This window comes from Hyperoodon ampullatus (assembly GCF_949752795.1).
Source record: "Hyperoodon ampullatus genome assembly, chromosome: 20".
Classification (NCBI taxonomy): domain Eukaryota; kingdom Metazoa; phylum Chordata; class Mammalia; order Artiodactyla; family Ziphiidae; genus Hyperoodon; species Hyperoodon ampullatus.
This window is the reverse complement of record NC_136933.1, coordinates 88,670-101,389: the sequence shown is the minus strand read 5'-3', so window position 1 is coordinate 101,389 and position 12,720 is coordinate 88,670.

Genomic DNA, 12,720 nt, shown 5'->3' with positions numbered 1-12,720 from the left:
ACAACCCAATACAAAAATGGCTAGAAGATCTAAATAGACACTTCTTCAAAGAAGACACAGAGATGGCCAAGACGCACATGAAATGCTGCTCAAGATCTCTCATTATTAGAGAAGTGCAAATCAAAACTACAATGAGGTATCACCTCACACCTGTTAGAATGGGCATCATCAGAAAAACTACAAACAACAAATGCTGGGGAGGGTGTGGAGAAAAGGAACCCTCTTCCACTATTGGTGGGAATGTAAAGTGATACAGTCTCTATGGAGAACAGTAAGGACGTTCCTTAAAAAACTAAATAGAGAATTGCCATATGATCCAGCAGTCCCACTTCTGGGCATATACCCAGAGAAAACCATAAATCAAAAAGACACATTCTCCAGAATGTTCATTGCAGAACTATTTACCATAGCCTGGTAATGGAAGCAACCTAAATGCCCACAGCCAGACGAATGGATAAAGATGTGGTGCATATATAAAATGGAATATTACTCAGCCATACAAAGGAATGAAACTGGGTCATTTGTAGAGACGTCGATGGATCTAGAGACCATCATACAGAGTGAAGTAAGTCGGAAAGAGAAAAACAAATATTGTATATATAATGCATACATGTGGAACCTAGAAAAATGGTACAGATGAACCGGTTTGCAGGGCAGAAATAGAGACACAGAGGTAGAGAACACACGTATGGACACCAAAGGGGCGAAGCCATGGGGTGGTGCTGCTGGGATGAGTTGCGGGATTGGGATTTACTTGTATACATGTATATGTCTAAAATAGATAACTAATAATATCCTGCCGTATAAATAAAAAAATTAAATTAAATTACAAAATTTTTTAAAATAAATAAAATTTCAAAATAAAACAGAAAAAAAGTGCTTCCCTTCACCAGATGTATTTATATGAATGAATTATTTCCATGCTTATATGTATAAATTCATAAAAGAGGAATAAAATCTACCTTGAACCAAAGAAAGAAATATACAGAGGAAAACCAGTTATACAGAGGAAAACCCTATCAGGCACTTGCTCCAGGGGTAAACAATTCTGAAGATGGTCAGAGGTGGGGAATCATCTACCATGAAGCCAGCAGCCCCCCCGGAAACAGCTTCCTCATTGCAAAGCTGGGGGACCAGGCCGAGGCATCTGTGAGTAAACGTGAGCTGAGCCCCAAGCCACCTGCTGCTAAACTGTTCCCACCCTTCCCAAGTAAAACACCTGAATATATACAAGGACTTGAAAGCCTAGAGGAGGAGCCACACCAGTGACAGCATGCAGACCGACTTGGTGCCTGCAGGACAGCCAGGATGGTCCTGGCCCCAGGTGCTCTTCTGGAAGATTTCCATTTCCCTGCCTGAGATACCCCTCCTGTCCCAGACCCAACAGATTTTTTCCTTCCTCACCCCTGCCAGTGGAGAAATTCCAGCAGAAGGTATGGTGACACATCCTCTTCTTTAGCAGGTGGCAGCCTGGCAACTCCTGCCGAAAGTCCAGCAGAGACCCACTCACAATGGGCCCCCCACAAAGCAGTGGCCCTATCACTCTCTCCCACCAGCACAGCCCCGAGTCTGCTGATGGGGCAGAGAAAATGGCATCAGGCACAGCTGCAGGGGCTCTTGCTGCCTGGTGTGGTGTTTCTATTGACCTCAACCCAGGCACACCTGGGGAGGGCTGGCTGGCAGTGTCAGGCTGCCCAGTTCAGCTAATCCTCACCCCTAAGGGGCTCACATTGCATAAAATGGACCTCGCTCAACCGGCCAGGTCCAATGAACACGTGTGGGCTCCTGAGAGTCATGATAGACAAGGGGCTGCAGCTCCGGCTTGTTTTCTAATCATTTTATCTGGCCCATGAGTGGGAGACAACTTCAAGAAGACCCTCTCCTAATGAGAGGAATCCAGGAGTCAGGGAGAGGATGGCTGATGGGTGGAGACAGAGGCCTGGTGCCCAGGCTGCAGTGGAAGTCTCTGGAAGACCAGGCAGAGGGAGGCCGCACAGAGTGATGCCCAGAGTCACAGAACTGTCGGAGCTGCTGTTTGTTAGTTCAAGTCCTGCTCTAAGGTGCTCTGTGCCAGATCTGAGTGACAGGCGATCTGAGGTGCTCTCCAATGCGGGCTATGTGCACGGTTCCTTTGTGCCTATCCCTGCTGGCGTACCTGCCCAGGGGAGCTCCGTATCCTGGGAGGGGCCTTACCATGAGAGCCCCATGGGCTGCTGGGTAGTTGCACAGGTGAGCTCCATATCCTTGGAGTGGCCTGACCAAAAGAGTTCCGTGGGCTGTTGGGAGCTGCCTAGGTGAGCCCCATATCCTGGGAGGGGCCTGACCACGAGAGCCCTATGGGCTGCTGGGTATTTGCGCAGGTGAGATAGATAAACTTCGATTGCCCTGACAACGAGAGCCCCGTGGGCTGCTGGGGAACTGGTAAAGGATGTCAGGACACTCAGTGAAGCCACCGAGGATATACATCCAGTAGTTCCTAATTCCTACACCCTGATGGTCATTCTACCATTCACCAGGACATGCTATTCTGTATTAGACTTCAAGGATGCCTTCTTCTGTATTCCATTGGTCCCAAAAGGCTCTGCTGCCCTAGTAACCCGATTTGGGAATGGAGAAATGCTGCCGCCTTGTGGCCATTTCCCACAACAGCAGCTTTAAACCCAGTGCTAATGGTCACTAAATCTTCACACTCATTGCAGGCCTGTGAATGACACCTGCCCTCACAAACAATCCTGGAGTCGAAAATTGACCAAAAAATTCAAAAGAGGTCAACCATCCAAGAAGACAATTGCAAGAGGTTAATTGTACTCTCCGTTGATTTCTGTTTTTCTGTACCAGAAATTTAAAAAGGCATGGAAAAATGCTGAACATTAAGAAGAATTAAAGATATGCAAATCCAAATTACAAAAACTTATCAGCTCACACCAGTCAGAATGGCCATCAGCAAAAATTCTGCAAACAATAAATGCTGAAGGGGTTTTGGAGAAATACCTACCCTTGGTTCAACGTGGTACATGGTAAGAGCCAGTAATGAAAACAAAAATGTGGTGCTTTGTAAAGGTAAATACTGAGCTACCATTCAATCAAGCATACCCACTGCTGGGCCTATCGCCTGTGGGGATGAGAATCAAAAAGACACAGTCTGGTTTTCACTGGTGGCACAGTGGTTGAGAGTCTGCCTGCCAATGCAGTGTACACGGGATCATGCCCCGGTTAGGGAAGATCACACATGCTGCGGGGCGCTTGGTCCCGTGAGCTATGGCTCCTGGGCCTACACATCCAAAGCCTGTGCTCTGCAATGGGAGGGTGCACGGAAGCAAGAGGCCCACGTACTGCAAAAAAACAAAACGACACCGGCTGGCAATCCTTCACTCCAGCAATATTTACCATAGCAAAAACTTGGAAGCTACGAACATGTCCATCAATAGAGGAATGCACAAAGAAGGAGTGGTCCATATACACAATGGAATATGACTCCAATAAAAAAAAATATAAATTCAATTTATAAAACAAACATAAGTAAGGAGACATCAGCTTTTGGGGGCACATTCCACTCGAATATATAACCGAGGAACACCACTGCCAAGATTGTCTGTTTCCCTAGTTACCAGATTTGGAAAAGCAGAAATGCTGCCGCCCTCTGGCCGTTACCTGCAACAGCAGCTTTAAAACCTGTGCTAAGGTTCACTTCATATGCACCAGTACTGGAGGGCTGTAAATGAAACCTGCCCTCAAAATGTCTTGAGGGAGGTAATGGGCAAACTATTTCAAAGTGTCACACATACTTCACAAAAACAATTTGAAGAGGTAAGCTGTACTCCCAGTTTGAAGAAAAGAAGGACATGCCAGGAAGTTCAATTTCAAGGGGTTATGAGACAAATGCAAATCCAACCACAAAGTGGTATCAGCTCACACGAGTCAGAATATACATTAGCAAATATACTTGAAAGAATAAACGCTGAAGGTGTTGTGGAGAAGAGCATAACCTCAACCTCAGGTGGGACGTAACCTGGTAAGAGCCACTAATGAGAACAGAATGGAGGTGCCTCTACAAGGTAAACGTTTTGCTACCATATGATCCAGCAGGCCCACTCCTGGGCCTATGACCTAAGAAGACAGAATTGGAAAGACACAGGCAGGCAAATGTGCATGGCCGCAGCATTAAAATAGCCATGACCTGGAAGCAACCAAAAAGTCCATCAACAGATGAGTGGACAAAGAAGAACTTGTCCATATACAGACAGAATATTAGACAAGAAAAAACAGGACACAGTGCCATTTGCAGCACCGTAGATGAGTCTAGAGGTAATCACGTGACTTGTAGTAAGTCAGAAACAGAAAGACACATATCGTATGATATCACTTATAGGTGTTACTGAAAAATTGACACCAGTGAAGATATTTCCACAGAGAAGGGCAATCACAGATTCATTAAAGAAACTGATGGTTCCCCAATGGAAAGGTGTGAGGATTGCATACATTAGGATATTGCGCTTCACGGACATATACAAACACAGGTGAAATATATAATCACCAAACACCTACGGAATACCAAGAGAAGACTACTCAAAATTCTGTCATAACGTACATGGGAAAAGTATCCCAGGAAAAAGAGACATATGTATATGTGTAAAAGAACCACATCTTGCACACCTACAGCAAGCCAAACATTGTAATCCAACTTGCTGTGATAAAAAATAAAAATTAAATTAAAACTACGAACAAGAAGTAGTGAGACAAACATAAGGGGCTTTTACCTGGCACATTCCATTGTAAATTACAAGCTAGAACAGGACTTGCATTGAGGCTCTGTTTTCCTAGTAAACAGATTTGGTAAAGGAGAACTGCTGCCACCTTGTGGCCGTTTCACACAACAGCAGCTTTAATCCCAGCGCTAATGGTCACTTGATATTCAAAAGAATTGCAGGCCTGTAAATGACACCTGCGCTGAAAACAAATCCTGGGGTCCTTTATCGACCCCAAAATACAAAAGACTTTCATATTTCAAAACGACAGTTTCAAGAGGCATATTTTTCACACATTTGTGCTCTGCTTCTTTTTCTTTCTTTCTTTTTTGGTTAAAAAACGGGAATGGAAAAAGGCAACCCTCAGAATGGGAGAAAACGTTTGCAAACGAATCAATGGACAAAGGTTTAATCTCCAATATATAGAAACAGCTCATGCAGCTTAATCTTAAAAAAACAAACAACCCAATACAAAAATGGCTAGAAGATCTAAATAGACACTTCTTCAAAGAAGACACAGAGATGGCCAAGACGCACATGAAATGCTGCTCAACATCTCTCATTATTAGAGAAATGCAAATCAAAACTACAATGAGGTATCACCTCACACCTGTTAGAATGGGCATCATCAGAAAATCTACAAACAACAAATGCTGGGGAGGGTGTGGAGAAAAGGAACCCTCTTCCACTATTGGTGGGAATGTAAAGTGATACAGTCACTATGGAGAACAGTATGGACGTTCCTTAAAAAACTAAAGATAGAATTACCATATGATCCAGCAATCCCACTTCTGGGCATATACCCAGAGAAAACCATAAATCAAAAAGACCCATTCACCACAATGTTCATTGCAGAACTAGTTACCATAGCCAGGTAATGGAAGCAACCTAAATGCCCACAGCCAGACGAATGGATAAAGATGTGGTGCATATATAAAATGGAATATTACTCAGCCATACAAAGGAATGAAACTGGGTCATTTGTAAAGACGTCGATGGATCTAGAGACCGTCATACAGAGTGAAATAAGTCGGAAAGAGAAAAACAAATATTGTAGATATAATGCATACATGTGGAACCTAGAAAAATGGTACAGATGAACCGGTTTGCAGGGCAGAAATAGAGACACAGAGGTAGAGAACACACGTATGGACACCAAAGGGGCGAAGCCATGGGGTGGTGCTGCTGGGATGAGTTGCAGGATTGGGATTGACGTGTATACATGTATATGTCTAAAATAGATAACTAATAATATCCTGCCGTATAAATAAAAAAATTAAAATAAATTACAAAATTTTTAAAAATAAATAAAATTTAAAAATAAAACAGAAAAGAGTGCTTCCCCTCGCCAGATGTATTTATAGGAATGAATTATTTCCATGCTTATATCTATAAATACATAAAAGAGGAATAAAATCTACCTTGAAGCAAAAAAAGAAATTTACAGAGGAAAACCAGTTATACAGAGGAAAACCCTATCAGGCACTTGCTCCAGGGGTAAACAATTCTGAAGATGGTCAGAGGTGGGGAATCATCTACCATGAAGCCAGCAGCGCCCCCGCAAGCCGCTTCCTCATTTCAAAGCTGGGGGACCATGCCGAGGCGTCTGTGAGTAAACGTGAGCTGAGCCCCAAGCCAGCTGCTGCTAAACTGTTCCCACCCTTCCCAAGTAAAACACCTGAATATGTACAAGGACTTGAAAGCCTAGAGGAAGGGCCATGGAGCCACACCAGTGACAGCATGCAGACCGACTTCATGTCTGCAGGACAGCCAGGATGGTCCTGGCCCCGGGCGCTCTTCTGGAAGCTTTCCATTTCCCTGCCTGAGATACCCCTCCTGTCCCAGACCCAACAGATTTTTTCCTTCCTCACCTCTGCCAGTGGAGAAATTCCAGCAGAAGGTATGGTGACACATCCTCTTCTTTAGCAGGTGGCAGCCTGGCAACTCCTGCAGAAAGTCCAGCAGAGACCCACTCACACCGGGCCTCCCACAAAGCAGTGGCCCCGTCACTCCCTCCCACCAGCACAGCCTCGAGACTGCTGATGGGGCAGAGAATACGGCATCAGGCACAGCTGCAGGGGCTCTTGCTGCCTGGAGTGGTGTTTATATTGACATCAACCCAGGCACACCTGGGGAGGGCTGGCTGGCAGTGTCAGGCTGCCCAGTTCAGCTAATCCTCACCCCTCAGGGGCTCACATTGCAGAAAATGGACCTTGCTGAACCGGCCAGGTCCAAGGAACACGTGTGGGCTCCTGAGAGTCATGATAGACAAGGGGCTGCAGCTCCAGCTTGTTTTCTAATCATTTTATCTGGCCCATGAGTGGGAGACAACTTCAAGAAGACCCTCTCCTAATGAGAGGAATCCAGGGGTCAGGGAGAGGACGGCTGATGGGTGGCGACAGAGGCCTGGTGCCCAGGCTGCAGTGGAAGTCTCTGGAAGACCAGGCAGAGGGAGGCCGCACAGAGTGATGCCCAGAGTCACAGACTTGTCGCAGATGCTGTTTGTTAGTTCAAGTCCTGCTCTAAGGTGCTCTGTGTCAGCTCTGAGTGACAGGCGATCTGATGTGCTCTCCAAAGCGGGCTATGTGCACGGTTCCTGAGTGCCTAGCCCTGCTGGCATACCTGCCCAGAGGAGCTCCATATCCTGGGAGGGCCCTGACCACGAGAGCCCCATGGGCTGCTGGGTAGTTGCACAGGTGAGCTCCATATCCTGGGAGTGGCCTGACCAAAAGAGCTCCGTGTGCTGCTGGGACCTGCCAAGTTAGCCCAATATCCTGGGAGGGGCCTGACCATGAGAGCCCCATGGGCTGCTGGGTAGTTGCGCAGGTGAGTTCCATAAACTGCGATTGCCCTGACCACGAGAGACCCGTGGGCTGCTGGGGACCTGGTAAAGGATGTCAGGGCACTCAGTGAAGCCACGGAGGATATATATCCAGTAGTTCCTAATTCCTACACCCTGATGGTCATTCTACCATCCACCAGGACATGCTATTCTGTATTAGACTTCAAGGATGCCTTCTTCTGTATTCCATTGGTCCCAGAAAGGCTCTGCTGCCCTAGTAACCAGATTTGGGAATGGAGAAATGCTGCCGTCTTGTGGCCATTTCCCACAACAGCAGCTTTAAACCCAGTGCTAATGGTCACTAAATCTTCACACTCATTGCAGGCCTGTGAATGACACCTGCCCTCACAAACAATACTGGAGTCAAAAATTGACCAAACAATTCAAAAGAGGGCAACCATCCAAGAAGACAATTGCAAGAGGTTAATTGTACTCTCCTGTGTTTTCTGTTTTTCTGTACCAGAAATTTAAAAAAGCATGGAAAAATGCTGAACATTAGGAAGAATTAAAGATCTGCAAATCCAAATTAAAAAACTTATCAGCTCACACCAGTCAGAATGGCCATCAGCAAAAATTCTGCAAACAATAAATGCTGAAGGGGTTTTGGAGAAATGCCTACCCTTGGATCAACGGGGGACATGGTAAGAGCCAATAATGAAAACAAAATTGTGGTGCTTTGTAAAGGTAAATACTGAGCTACCATTCAATCAAGCATACCCACTGCTAGGCCTATCGCCTGAGGGGATGAGAATCAAAAAGGCACAGTCTGGTTTTCATTGGTGTTGCAGAGGTTGAGAGTCTGCCTGCCAATGCAGGGAACACGGGATCATGCCCCGGTTAGGGAAGATCACACATGCTGTGGAGCGCCTGGTCCTGTGAGCTATGGCTGCTGGGCCTGCACATCCAGAGCCTGTGCTCTGCAATGGTAGGTTACATGGAAGCAAGGGGCCCCCGTACTGCAAAAAAACAAAACGACACAGGCTGGCAATCCTGCACTCCAGCAATATTTACCATAGCCCAAACTTTGAAGCTACGAAAATGTCCATCAATAGAGGAATGCACAAAGAAGGAGTGGTCCATGTACACAATGGAATATGATTCCAAGAAATATATATAAATTCAAGTTATAAAACAAACATAAGTAAGGAGACATCAGCTTTCGGGGGCACATTCCACTCTAATATATAACCGAGGAACACCACTGCAAGGATGGTCTGTTTCCCTAGTTACCAGATTGGGAAAAGCAGAAATGCTGCCGCCCTCTGGACGTTTCCTGCAACAGCAGCTTTAAATCCTGTGCTAAGGTTCACTTCGTATGCACCAGTACTGGAGGGCTGTAAATGAAACCTGCCCTCAAAATGTCTTGAGGGAGGTAATGGCCAAACTATTTCTAAGTGTCACACATACTTCACAAAAACAATTTGAAGAGGTAAGCGGTACTCACAGTTTGAAGAAAAGAAGGACATTCAGAAATTTCAATTTCAAGGGGTTATGAGACACATGCAAATCCAACCACAGAGTGGTATCAGCTCACACGAGTCAGAATATACATCCACAAAAGTACTAGAAACAATAAACACTGAAGGTGTTGTGGAGAAGAGCATAACCTCAACCTCAGGTGGGACGTAACCTGGTAAGAGCCACTAATGAGAACAGAATGGAGGTGCCTCTACAAGGTAAACGTTTTGCTACCATATGATCCAGCAGGCCCACTCCTGGGCCTATGACCTAAGAAGACAGAATTGGAAAGACACAGGCAGGCAAATGTTCATTGTTGCAGCATTACAATAGCCATGACATGGAAGCAACCAAAAAGTCCATCAACAGATGAGCGGACAAAGAAGAACCGGTCCATATACAGACACAGTATTAGCCAAGGAAAAAAAGGACACAGTGCCATTTGCAGCACCGTAGATGAGGCTAGAGGTAATCACGTGACTTGTAGTAAGTCAGAAACAGAAAGACACATATCGTATGATATCACTTATAGGTGTTACTGAAAAATTGACACCAGTGAAGATATTTCCACAGAGAAGGGCAATTACAGATTCATGAAACAAACTGATGGTTCACCAATGGAAAGGTGTGAGGATTGCATACATTAGGATATTGGGCTCCACGGACATGTACAAACACACGTGAAATATACAATCACCAAACACCTACGGAATACCAAGAGAAGACAACTCAACATTCTGTCATAACGTACATGGGAAAAGGATCCCAGTAAGAACAGACATATGTATATGTGTAAAAGAACTACATCTTGCACACCTACAACAAGCCAAACATTGTAATCCAACTTGCTGTGATAAAAACTATAAATAAAATTAAAACTACGAACAAGAAGTAGTGAGACAAACATAAGGGGCTTTTACCTGGCACATTCCATTGTAAATTACAAGCTAGAACACGACTTGCATTGAGGCTCTGTTGTCGTAGTAACCAGATTTGTTAAAGGAGAACTGCTGCCACCTTGTGGCCGTTTCACACAACAGCAGCTTTAATCCCAGCGCTAATGGTCACTTGATATTCCAAAGAATTGCAGGCCTGTAAATGACATCCTGCCCTGAAAACAAATCCTGGGGTCGTATATTGACCCAAAAATACAAAAGACGTTCATATTTCAAAACGACAGTTTCAAGAGGCATATTTTACACACATTTGTGTTCTGCTTTTTCTTTCTTTCTTTTTTGGTTTAAAAACGGGAATGGAAAAAGGCAACTCTCAGAATGGGAGAAAATATTTGCAAACGAATAAATGGACAAAGGTTTAATCTCCAATATATAGAAACAGCTCATGCAGCTTAATCTTAAAAAAACAAACAACCCAATACAAAAATGGCTAGAAGATCTAAATAGACACTTCTTCAAAGAAGACACAGAGATGGCCAAGACGCACATGAAATGCTGCTCAACATCTCTCATTATTAGAGAAATGCAAATCAAAACTACAATGAGGTATCACCTCACACCTGTTAGCATGGGCATCAACAGAAAATCTACAAACAACAAATGCTGGGGAGGGTGTGGAGAAAAGGAACCCTCTTCCACTATTGTTGGGAATGTAAAGTGATACAGTCTCTATGGAGAACAGTACGGACATTCCTTAAAAACTAAAGATAGAATTACCATATGATCCAGCAATCCCACTTCTGGGCATATACCCAGAGAAAACCATAAATCAAAAAGACCCATTCACCACAATGTTCATTGCAGAACTATTTACCATAGCCAGGTAAAGGAAGCAACCTAAATGCCCACAGCCAGACGAATGGATAAAGATGTGGTGCATATATAAAATGGAATATTACTCAGCCATACAAAGGAATGAAACTGGGTCATTTGTAGAGACGTCGATGGATCTAGAGACTGTCATACAGAGTGAAGTAAGTCGGAAAGAGAAAAACAAATATTGTAGATATAATGCATACATGTGGAACCTAGAAAAATGGTACAGATGAACCGGTTGGCAGGGCAGAAATAGAGACACAGAGGTAGAGAACACACGTATGGACACCAAAGGGGCGAAGCCATGGGGTGGTGCTGCTGGGATGAGTTGCAGGATTGGGATTGACGTGTATACATGTATATGTCTAAAATAGATAAATAATAATATCCTGCCGTATAAATAAAAAAATTAAATTAAATTACAAAATATTTTAAAATAAATAAAATTTAAAAATAAAACAGATAAAAGTGCTTCCCCTCACCAGATGTATATATATGAATGAATTATTTCCATGCTTATATCTATAAATACATAAAAGAGGAATAAAATCTACCTTGAAGCAAAAAAGGAAATATACGGAGGAAAACCAGTTATACAGAGGAAAACCCTATCAGGCACTTGCTCCAGGGGTAAACAATTCTGAAGATGGTCAGAGGTGGGGAATCATCTACCATGAAGCCAGCAGCGCCCCTTCAAGCAGCTTCCTCATTGCAAAGCTGGGGGGCCATGCCGAGGCGTCTGTGAGTAAACGTGAGCTGAGCCCCAAGCCAGCTGCTGCTAAACTGTTCCCACCCTTCCCAAGTAAAACACCTGAATATGTACAAGGACTTGAAAGCCTAGAGGAAGGGCCGTGGAGCCACACCAGTGACAGCATGCAGACCGACTTGGGGCCTGCAGGACAGCCAGGATGGTCCTGGCCCCGGGCGCTCTTCTGGAAGCTTTCCATTTCCCTGCCTGAGATACCCCTCCTGTCCCAGACCCAACAGATTTTTTCCTTCCTCACCTCTGCCAGTGGAGAAATTCCAGCAGAAGGTATGGTGACACATCCTCTTCTTTAGCAGGTGGCAGCCTGGCAACTCCTGCAGAAAGTCCAGCAGAGACCCACTCACACCGGGCCCCCCACAAAGCCGTGGCCCCTCACTCCCTCCCACGAGTACAGCCCCGAGTCTTCTGATGGGGCAGAGAATATGGCATCAGGCACAGCTGCAGGGGCTCTTGCTGCCTGGAGTGGTGTTTCTATTGACCTCAACCCAGGCACACCTGGGGAGGGCTGGCTGGCAGTGTCAGGCTGCCCAGTTCAGCTAATCCTCACCCCTCAGGGGCTCACATTGCAGAAAATGGACCTCGCTGAACCGGCCAGGTCCAAGGAACACGTGTGGGCTCCTGAGAGTCAGGATAGACAAGGGGCTGCAGCTCCGGCTTGTTTTCTAATCATTTTATCTGGCCCATGAGTGGGAGACAACTTCAAGAAGACCCTCTCCTAATGAGAGGAATCCAGGAGTCAGGGAGAGGACGGCTGATGGGTGGAGACAGAGGCCTGGTGCCCAGGCTGCAGTGGAAGTCTCTGGAAGACCAGGCAGAGGGAGGCCGCACAGAGTGATGCCCAGAGTCACAGAACTGTCGGAGCTGCTGTTTGTTAGTGCAAGTCCTGCTCTAAGGTGCTCTGTGTCAGCTCTGAGTGACAGGCGATCTGAGGTGCTCTCCAATGTGGGCTATGTGCACGGTTCCTGTGTGCCTAGCCCTGCTGGCGTACCTGCCCAGGGGAGCTCCGTATCCTGGGAGGGGCCTGACCACGAGAGCCCCATGGGCTGCTGGGTAGTTGCACAGGTGAGCTCCATATCCTGGGAGTGGCCTGACCAAAAGAGTTCCGTGGGCTGCTGGGACGTGCCCAGGTGAGCCCCA